Source organism: Nicotiana tabacum, chromosome 3, assembly GCF_000715075.1.
Source record: "Nicotiana tabacum cultivar K326 chromosome 3, ASM71507v2, whole genome shotgun sequence".
Classification (NCBI taxonomy): domain Eukaryota; kingdom Viridiplantae; phylum Streptophyta; class Magnoliopsida; order Solanales; family Solanaceae; genus Nicotiana; species Nicotiana tabacum.
Window position 1 is genome coordinate 114,772,811 of NC_134082.1, and position 10,716 is coordinate 114,783,526.

General features: G+C 34.5%; 1 non-coding gene and 1 pseudogene across 1 annotated transcript; one reads left to right on the forward strand and one right to left on the reverse strand.

Annotated features, from left to right (window-relative positions):
• Positions 1-1,206: 1,206 nt before the first annotated feature.
• LOC142179484 (large ribosomal subunit protein uL23-like) lies at positions 1,207-5,442 on the reverse strand (annotated as a pseudogene).
• Positions 5,443-10,099: 4,657 nt separating this feature from the next.
• LOC142179708 (small nucleolar RNA snoR126) lies at positions 10,100-10,190 on the forward strand. The gene has a single exon (XR_012708251.1). It is a non-coding gene; the product is annotated as a small nucleolar RNA snoR126 (small nucleolar RNA).
• The last annotated feature ends 526 nt before the right edge of the window (positions 10,191-10,716 follow it).

Sequence of the window (10,716 nt, forward strand, 5' to 3'; positions counted from 1 at the left end):
TCTCAGTAGTAGGACAAGATTACAAGTTTCTTGTAAAGAAAGCACTTCAAGAAATTTCAATGGAGAAGTTTTACGAAATAATAGATTAGTGGCACAGCAATTTTGTAAAGCTTCATAGCTCGTGGTTATTTTGTAACTTCTGCATAACTAAGAGCTTGTTAGAACAATATGATATCATAAAATAAAAATAAAACAAAAAAACCAAAAAATCAGAGAGAAGACATTGTTTAACCAAAAAGTAGTTTTTGTGGTCAAAACAAATAAAATAGTCATTACAATTTCAAATAACCAATTTTACTTCACTTTTCCTAATTTAAATGAATAGCAAATAATGGAATAAAATATTGAGAGAATAAGAAAAAAGAAATTTTATTGATAATCGCAGCTTCCTTTCAAAAGGAGAGAATAAGGTCTTCAATTAGCAGAAAATAAAAGTATAAGCAATTGATAGTATAATTCTGTGAATTTTTTATGATCGTACAATATATGGTAAGGGAGTTTATATAAGCGTAGAATATGTAACTGTTTTGACCTACTTAATTCTTGTCCATTACTAATTTTTTTACATTGATTATTCGTTACATGGTAATTTGTAACAGTTTTTATGCCGATTTCTTTTCATATTCGCTGTTATCAATGAACCTTCCCCGGTTCTTTAATTATCCATGCACGTCTATTTCTTTTTTTTCAAAATGTCAAGTATGGTATCTTTGTAAGAGATCTCGTAGGTGTTTTACCCATATTTTTCTAATCTTCATTCTTCTTTATCATTATTTTGACTCTTATGCCATCTATCAGCATATCACTAATTCACGCGGCAAATCTATTTTTCCACCAATACAGACATATCTAATCCGGATTAAGGGGTCGGTCAGCAGAATTGCTGTAGAATATCTAAGATAGGTCCATCAGGCCCCAAAGGTGATCATTGTTCATAAAGTAGAATCCACCGGATCTTCGACTAAATGATAAAATTAAGATAAGAGCCAATGGACTTGTTATGCTTTCGCGCTTTGTTTATTATTGGAATTTTTCGTATATATAGTAAAATATTAAAAAGTACTTTACCCGGTATATCTTGGATTCTTGGTTTCCAAACTTTCAAAAAGTATCTCGATTTCTTTTACAATTTGTCTACAATCAGAGTAGTATCTGCAATGACGGAAGAAAAAAAAAACAGAATAGAATCTGCAATATGTCACCATCTTCTCCAACTAATGTTGGCATTAGTGCATTTACCATGAATTCAAGAAATAAAAAGAAATCGTTCCCAAGTCAAAGCCAAGTGTCAAATGGCTTCATTTACTCAAATTTACAAACCTACAGACTACAGTACAAACTAAACTAGGAGGGCATTAAACCAAGATGTATATTCCATACAGGAAATTTAGCCTAACCACAATGTTTGAGCACTATTACTTCTCTGACAACTGCCAAAATTAATAAGGTACAACAACCACATGTACCTACGAAAACTATAACACTGCAGCATAAAATCACTAGAACACAACTCATATGCTTGTAGTTTCCATCTCCAACACCTTATATAACAGCCAGATTGGCATGAAAAGTAAGAAAATAAATCTTTAGATGGCTTTGATTCTCTTTGCCACATCTATGGCACTATGGTTCGGTGTCAGCATAAGATATGCTTTCTCCGTTCCATCAGGCATGATCGATGTATTTATTTTCTTCATTTCAATCTTAAACAGCTTCTTTACACCATCCCTTATGCTCTTCTTGTCAGCATCTTCGTGAACAACAAACACCAAAGTATTGTGACGTAATATATTCCTCATTGTAGACTCAGTGATCAGAGGATATCTGATAACCTGAAAATATTCGACTCTGTTCTTCCGTGATGCACTACTGTTGAGATTTTTGGGGTTCCTTTCCTTTCTCAATATCTTCTTCCGTCCAGATGAGACTGAATTTTGGATATCCAATACATGCCTACTGGTTGATTCGTTCGATTTTACTTCCATGGCACATTCTATCCCGTGTTTCTAGGCATCGCCCTCCTTGCAACCTTCAATATCACCAGCTACAGAACACAGAGACCTTTGCAGAAGGTGAGAACCTTTGGCGTTGAAGCTTGTCAATAGTCCCTAATATCAGGAAACCACTTTTATTTAACTGCAACTGATACTGGACTTGAACCATTTTTTAGTCCAGGAAATGCGATGTTGGCAACCATTAAAGCTAAGGATCGTGTGACATAGACCAAAAACAGCAAACTATTCTAGGAACACAATCTTCAACTTGCATTTTTCCTTTATTTGTTAGATCTTAGGTTAAAAAGAGAGAAGGGTCACGAATCATGAGAAAAACATCAATAACCTTCAAGCACTTTGTTACATTTCCGCATAGATTACTCTGCATAAACTTCCCATACACTCAATGTTGACAAGCTTTGAAGTATCTTTATTCATGTGATGCAACGACAAGAGCAATAAGAACTAATGACCACTTAAAAGAAAGCCAAATTACTGTTTCAAGGATATGTGATCCCAGTGCCAATAGACAATAGATAGTAGTATAAAATTTGAACATTGGGTTGATTTGGAGCTCAGAATGAGGACATTCAGATGTCCAAATGGGATAACATTGACAGTTTTTTAGACCTAACTACAACACTTATCGTCTTATAGTATCTTATCATTTTGGATACACTTATGTCAGCTTAAATCTTTTGGTTTAGGCAACAGCCTTAAATTGCCATAGTAAAACCCAGAATAGCATCCAAGGTTCTATTATCCCAACCAACAAGATGCTAATACAACTTCTAATTCACAGCATCCACTAGAACTAGATGATCAGAACAAACTTATTCAGAACCACATTGTTCGACCCACCAGCTCCAGCTAGAACAAAGGAATGCAAAAGGAAATCGGACAAATTAAACACATACAACTAAGGATAAACCATTACAAAATTCAGAAAGCTACCAACAAAAACTCATACTCCATCCATTTCAGCGTCTATATGACTTTTTCCATCATGGGACACAGTATTAATAAAAGCCTCATCTTCTTCACTTAAAGCACTGAAGCAATGCGAAGCGAGGGGTCATCATTCACCATATGCAAATATAATAAAACACACCTTATGAACTTCACAGCGATTTAGTAATAAAGTTAATTAGGACTTCCACACATTGCAAACTCTGTTTCCAAACATCTAATCTGAATGTTTGCCCAAACAACACATTATCACTGGAGAGCAAGAAATCCATGTAAGGCAGACATGTCAAAAGTATTTAGCTATTGCAAGGGCAATAATTGTGCCTTTTTGTATTTAAGCCAACTTATAAAGTTAATACAGCACAGAATTAGATGCCTTCTAAACAATCAATAGTAAAAGTAAGCATCTTCAACGCGAGAATACAAACTTTGATTTCTCCCGACATAAAGCAGGAAATAGAAGTTAATAGAGCTACCTTCACCATCCTTTCTCAATTTCAAATCACTTTATAATCTTGACTCATACTAACAGATATATGTATTGTGCTCTGGTGATTTATGTAAGGTTGCAGAAGTCAATTATTAGTGAAGAGAAAAGTAATTTGGAGAAGAAAAAGTAATTTGGAGAAGAAACGGGGACACTTCTAGGCGATCATCCAGAAAGAAAGGTTACATACTTTGAAGAAGGTATTGTCCAAGGCATGCATGACTCATTTTGTGACGAAAAACAAAGCGTTGTTATTCCCCATGGCAAACGTTGCAATTTGCATGACTCCAAGCACATTTTGCCGAATACTTTCAGGAAAACAAGGTCAATAACTCTGAAGACTTGCATAGTAAGCCCCATGGCAAATGAGAGCATTGCCAAATTTGAGCTGAGAAAATATCAAAAACAAAGGATATGAAATGAAAGATGGATAGTTACTTGAGCTCAAGATAACCGACCACATGAATAAGAGATCCTAAAAGCAGCGAAAAGGGATCTGAAGATAATACCCAATACTTTAAACCTTTCATCTAGCGGTTCTCTTATTTCAAGATTTTTCTCTCTGGGACTTACACAAGATATTTAAGTTGAGCTTGAGTGACCCGAACTGTTATGCTATCTGAAGAAGGAGAAGAATGAAAGAACAAATGAACTTGAACTTATGACATACTAGCATTTTATCCAATGATATTTTCCAATCAATTTATCATTCTCAATCTTCGAAAGGAATATCAGGTCCCTTTTTTCTTGAGTTCTTTCAAATACCAGAAGAGAATGATTTCACTTTCTTCTTTGAAACTAAGCGCTGAAGACCAAGTGATATCATGACCTGCAGCAGAATAGTGTCTTACCTTTGGGTGTCCAGTCAACTACTCTGCCTCAATGCATTTGGTGGACTTGCATATATCCTAGATTCTACTAGCAACAACAACAACCACCCAGTATAATCCGACTTAGTGGGGTCTGGGAAGGGTAGTGTATACGCAGACTTTACCCCTACACTGGGGTAGAGAGGCTGTTTCCAATAGACGCTCGGCATCCTTCCCTCCAAGAACTTCTCACCTTGCTCTTGGGGAGACACGAACTCACAACCTCTTGGTTGGAAGTGGAGGTTGCTTACCATCCCTCTTGACTATTACAATAAAATAAAGACCAATGCAAGATTCCATTTCAAAAAGAACCTTTGAGGAATAATTACATTTCTCATTTTCCTCAAAGCCATAGGCTCAAGGTAATACCTTATAAAATTAGCCTTAAAGGAAATCCTAAAGCGCAGCAATATTTAGCAAAATTGAAGAAAGCACTAAACTTGAACAAAATGTAAGGCTTAACTTTGAGCAATTTCTTATGTCGCAGAATAATGCATAAATACTTATTCAAGGGGATCAATAGACTGGCGATAACAAAGAGTTGAAGTTGCTGCTTCAACCTCAAAATATGAATGCGAGACAAAAAAGTATTTCCACTTTGAAATAGTGTTTACACGCAGTGATTCAATGAATAGAAAGATCACGATACACTATTCTATATATAATTAAACATGATCCCAACTAATTATTTAGATATAACCGCATATACAAAGTACAACATGTATATGTCTGCGTGCGTGTGTGCGTCTGTGCGACGAGCAAGGGGAGCGGAGAAACAAGGAGTTGAAAAAATAGAAGTAATAAATTTAAAAAAAAACTCACATCGTTGGTCAGACGGGAATAGTCGAGAAAAGAGCATAGCTTTATAGAAGAAGACGACACTTGAAAGGGAACAACGGCGAAAGAAGACGGGGCCCTGATGATTGATACTGAAGACCTGAAAGTCTGATCCTGGGGGCGGCCTGAACGAACAATAGCCGCCGGAGATGCTATTGCAGCAGCCATGGGATATGGACGGCGTCACCGACTAAAGAGCAGCGAGTAAATCCAGAAAAGTAAAAAATAATAGGGTTTTGGAGTGGAAGGATCCAGAAAGAAACATGCTTTTTCGCAAATGTCTGCTTTAAATTATATTGCACTTTGGTCCCTATAGTTGTATGTTATAGTTTTTGTCCCTCTACGAGTGGATCAACTCCAAATATTTGGTACCCATATATTTGGAGCAACTATCCAAATAGTTGCTCCTACTAACTTTCCCATTCATTAGATAGCTAGAAAATATCATCAAAATTTTGCAAGCCATGTACAGTAGAATTTGTGTCATTATAAGAGCTTGGATCAACTGGTCACTCTATTTATATAATGTCAATATGGTCCAAGCACTCTTATTGTAAATGCTCATTGATATATTGATTCATTCCAAGCTCTCGATAATTTGAAGATCACTACCAAGCTGACGATCGAGTGAGGCTAATCACTTCGACGTTTGAGCACTTCCACTGCAAAAAGATAAGCCGAAGTTCGAGTCTATTGCACGATAAAAGAGAACATTGTTGTCTTGTTGATCTTTCTGGAAAAGGGCAGGAGTTATTAAAAAATTTAAATTAAAACAACTTTATCAATTATGCCAAGACTTCCCTTTTATTAAAAAATTTAAATTTAAAAAAAAAAACGAAGAGAGAGATCTTTCAAATTTTAAAAATGACCACCAAGCTCACCAAATAGTTTCCTCTCAAAATTCCTCATAGTTTATCAATTAACTGTATATGTCATCATATGGTCTCTTAAAAATCTAATAATATTTTTTTTGGCTCCGATAGATTAGGGAAGAAATTCAAAAATAGCCAGTTTTACAAGTGGTCATTCAAAAATAGCCACAGTTTCAAAAGTAATCGAAATTTAGCCACTTTTCATGTAAATATAAATTTGAACGAAAACACTGTTCGAAATTCGGAAAAATACTCCAGCATAATATACTGGAGTTTGGAGCACCGGTGCTCCAGTCTCCAGTATATTATACTGTAGCCAGCAAAGTATACCGGTCCAGCATAATATGCTGGAGTACATACACAGGTACACCGAACTCCAGTATATTATGCTGGACCAGTCTCTGTTGCAGCAAAATAGTGGCTATTTTTCATTGACTTGACAAACGCTGACTATTTTTGAATCACCAGTCCGAAAACTGGCTATACCGTGCTATTTTTACCATTCTGCGACTTCTTTTGTAGGAGTTTTTAATAACCTAATAAAATTATGAATGGAGTACAGTCTGATTTAGTTCTGACTGGATACTAATTTAGTTGTCATACCGCAATAACATATTTTTCAGCATGAAAAAATATGTTAAGTACCCTGAATGTCGATTACACATACATTATAACGTAAAAAGAAAAATATTGGCAGACACATGCACGTATACAACAACGAAAATATACTATGTAAAGAGCAAAAATGAATCGGTTAAATGGATTGCAGCACAATTCATGAAATTAAGATCTAACAATACATGCATATATATTGCGCGCCTAGGGAAAAAACTGATCGAGCTGAACCTTTCAATTATGAGATGCATCATCATAATTTAATATAAGCACGCTGAAGTTTAATTCATTGACTGACATGTAGGAGAAATCAATCCTCGTCCACGTTCGTAAGAGCTCTGTATCTTCTTCCTCTAGTTCTAGGAATAGGTGGAAGATTCGATAATGTCACCAAGTTACCAACTTTAACATCGTCACTAGACTGCTTGCAAGAGAAGATACACAAATAGCTTTTCTTTGATCCCTTTGACGATCCAATATTCTTTCTTGGCTCATAATCAATGGGTCTTCGCTCGCTGTTTCCTACACTTTTTGTGCACTCTATTAATGCTGCAACAAAAGGGTCGTCACGTGGCGAGCATCTCATTGAAGTGCTTCTGCTAACTGGAGGCCGAGAGACGAACGGCGCCGGTGGCGGCGGAATCTTTTCAACGTTGAAATTATAAGAAGATGATAATTTCTGGTGTGTGAAATATTTAGGGACTCCAGGTGAATCTTCCCATGAAAACGCTATACTTCCTTGTGAATCAACTTTTTGATGACTCATTTTTTGTTTGTGTTGGAATAATAAACTCTTTGCATTTGTAACTTACACTGTTTTATATTCACTAGGTTTCAATTTTCAAATAAATTTAGCCCGAAATAATCCACGCTCTCTTGACTAATACACCAACACCAAATTCCTTGTCAGGACGAGCAAGTGAAACGTCAAGAAAAAGACTATTTTGCTTGCAGAAGAATTTAAGAGTTAAAAGTTCAATTATTGGACGATAATCAATGAGGTTTAATTCTGCTTTAATTTTGTTATTTGCTTTAGTTAAAAAAGTACTACCCTTATTATCAAGAAAGAGTATTCTGAAACTTAAATTAAATTAAATTTCTTGTGAAATCTATTTTTGCAGTCAACAATAATTTTCTTGACAGGGACCATCTTCTGTTTCTTTCATTGGTTGCTTATTGGCAACACATGCATCCCAAAAAAACAGATTAAGGTAAAATGTCATAATCGATCTTTTTTCTATTGCTCCCGTTTCAGGACATCTTTAGGTAAGATAAATGATGCTCTTCCTTAAACTTTTCTTGTAATAATATTTAAACTACTCTTGTGGTCTCAGAAAAATTATAGAGTTTGATACGATAGTCAAACATTTGATTTTCAGTAAAATCTAACACATATAACTTCTTTACTTCTTTTGAAAATAAATTATATATTTTGGAACAGTACAAAAGTACTCTAAATCATAACTAGATTAAAAAAAAAATTGATGAGAATCTGTAGAAAAACTGTAATAAGAAAAGAAATTATTTGACATCTCGATTAATAATATAGAATGTGAGCAAGGGAGTAAAACCATTTGTTATCATTCACATATGAATTTCCCCCCCTGCTATATACATATCACATATACGATATTTTTATATTCAAAACTCAAACTCAAGACCCTAATTAAAGGAGGAGGGATCAATGCCGTCATACCATACTCCTTAGAAGTTAGAACTAAATCTCAGTTGGTAGAGGCGTTGAGCTTTCATCTTGTTGTCACGGTAAAAACAGTAATTATGCCAAAACGAGAAATACTGAATCTTTAATCTGTCGTTACTCGTATTTTTAGGCGTTCGAATTGCATCTAGATTAGGATAATTGAATAGCTCGTTGTGCATTCACAATCAAGCTCTTTTATCAGTTGCAAAGAAAAAACTGCAGTTCTCCATGTTCTATTTAGAAAATAGAGAACGATATATTACCTAGCTCTTAACACAATCTGGTTAATTCATGTACTCCAACTCGACATTTTTTAGTGAATACGAGCTACTGAATTACATCAGAATGTAGCCAATTCATCACTTCGTTAAGGACTTTTTCCAAGAGAAAATAGTAATATTTACTTTCTTTTAGGAAAGGTAAAAGGAAAATCAAAGCCACAACGTTACAAGGGAAACAACCGCTACCTGTTCCATTCATTGTTCAGTAATTTGGCAAATACAAAATTGGCCGGTCGGTGAAATTAATTACATTCGCTAGTCAAAAAGTATATAAAATATGCATATTATGTATATATAATACACATATATACACAAAAATATATATTTTGCCGGCTATATTATATTTGAAAGCATATACATTTTTCATAAAAATTTAGAGAACTTGAAAAGGAGAGACTTTAGCTCCTTAGTTAATTAGATTTAAGGCTTCACTGAAGTTGGTGAATTGTTAATCTTCTTTTATCAGTTAACATTACGATTATTTTGTGCTTTTTTGTTTCTTTCTAACTATAAGGTTCGGTAACAACTACTCCAATAGTGAAATCATTACATATAAATAAAAACATATGGGAAAGAGGATGGTTAAACTGGCAATCGTACTTTAAATTGCACCTTAAGCAAGCAGGTTGGTTGGAGGTACCAAGTCGAAGCTATTAACTAATTCCTTAAAATAAGGATTATTACCACCATGAAGCACATTTTCCAGCTTTGTTTCTTCAATGAAGCTATTATGACTTAATTAGGCTTAGAAGCACAAAAACTAGCCAACAAAATTTCTTTCTCAGTCAATGAACAAAACTTAAATTGATTAGTTCCTCACTTCCATTACTTGGGATAAGAGATCGCTTGTAAAGTTAAAATGTATAAATAACTTTTCCGGACATGTTTAAAGGACATTTACTTTTTCTCACTTCAACTTTAACTTCGACGCAATAGTCGTTCAAATGACTAAGGGATTTTTATACAAATAGTCTATCATATTTATTTTTTACTTTTTCTAGCCATAAATTATACATATAATACATAAAATATCCATATATTATATTTTCACCGGCTATTTTAATTTAAACAGTTTGGTGAGCAGCTATTTAGGTTAATTCTTCTGAGAAGTAACCCAATTTGTAGCTGGTCCAAAACGGTGAGATTGTACTTAAGCCCAGCTCAAAATCATTTTGTTTGGCAAAGGAAGCCCATGTTCAAGCCCAAACACGATCCACTTTCTTACATTGGAGGCTAGGGTTCTCTATGTCTGTATAAAATGTATTTGTCAGCTTCAATTGGTAGTTTGAGGCGGTGAAGACAAAAGAATGCATTCCTGAGATAATTGTATTTATACCATTATCCTTCATGTGATGACTCTCTGTGCGTGTCGTCTGAGCCTCCCTCTTTGCTTTCTTTTGATTTTCTATTTCCTTGAAAATTTCCTCCTACCATATCTTAATTTTTTTCCCTTTTATTGTTAATTTAATTGAGAGGCGATGAAGAAACAAAACATTTCTCGATGCTGATATAACATTATTATGTTATACTTTTTTGATGACCTATTTGTGCGTGTCTGAGCCTCTTCCATTTTTTTATTTGGCATGGCATTCTTGTTTTAATTGAAAAATGTCTTCTTTATTATGTGATGTTTTATTATTTTCTTTTCATTTGGGGCTCTGATAAGATTTAAGTGAAGCTGTGAGAGCTGTATTTCCTTCTCCTGAATTCTAATGGCGTGAGACTCACCCCTTTGTAACTATTCCAACTTCCCCTTCCCTTATTGTTTTTACTTTTTGTGATTTTTTGAAGCAAGCATTTGTCAATTTATTGGCAAAAATTACATAAAAATCTGTAATTATCATCAATGAATTAACTATAGAATAGTTGGTAGAACAAACATTCATACAACCATTAATTCCTGGAAATAAAGAGATTATTGGAGTTATCTTATCATTTCTATTTAATTCCAATACGCTTGGTGTAAGAAAGAATCTCTTTTCAGCTCTTTGAAGGGAAAGAGATCGACTTTTATCAACTTTAGCTCTTCAAGAAGATGGTGGGATCTTTGTCTTCTGCACGCAACTTGAGAAAAACTATGGATTTAGACT